The sequence below is a fragment of the Sinocyclocheilus grahami genome, unplaced genomic scaffold (genome assembly GCF_001515645.1).
Source record: "Sinocyclocheilus grahami isolate Dianchi unplaced genomic scaffold, SAMN03320097.WGS_v1.1 scaffold449.1, whole genome shotgun sequence".
Classification (NCBI taxonomy): Eukaryota; Metazoa; Chordata; class Actinopteri; order Cypriniformes; family Cyprinidae; genus Sinocyclocheilus; species Sinocyclocheilus grahami.
In genome coordinates this window covers 846,487-847,070 of record NW_015505628.1, presented here as the reverse complement: position 1 = coordinate 847,070, position 584 = coordinate 846,487, and positions in this window count along the sequence as shown.

Below are 584 nucleotides of genomic sequence, written 5' to 3'. Positions count from 1 at the left end.
TACGTAACTCACGTTACTTGTAATGCATTACCCCCAACACTGGTCCTGGTGACATACTTCTCATCATTTGGGGGTCCGTGGAAGTCTGCGCACACCATGTACAACAGCACAAGTTGAAATTTAAGGCAGAAGAGTCCACTATGTGTCAATATGCACAGGTGTGTTGAACTCCTTCATCTGCGCTCATCCACAGTTGAGTATATTTTGGCCTTGTCTCAAATGGCACACTTCATGTGCACTTGCATCCCTGCGGACCTTCAGTGGATGCCACACGCTTGTGTCTGTTAAATCCAGGAGACCGCAGGGTGTCGCTTTCATCATTTTAGCTTTCTGATGAGCACTATGCGCCCTCGATGCGAGTCAAAACAGCAGACATCACAAAAGTGTGGACGTTTTAAAAAAAGTTTAGGAAAAAGAGTTACAAAAAAGTTTTACAAAAAGTGTTCGAGACAGAAAATGAAGTACCTCAAATGCATGCCTTTCTGTTTAAAATATGTTAAACATAATTATTTTACATTATAATTCTTATCTGAAACAACATACAGAACTACCCAATTTCGCTATAAGTTGATCACATCATATAA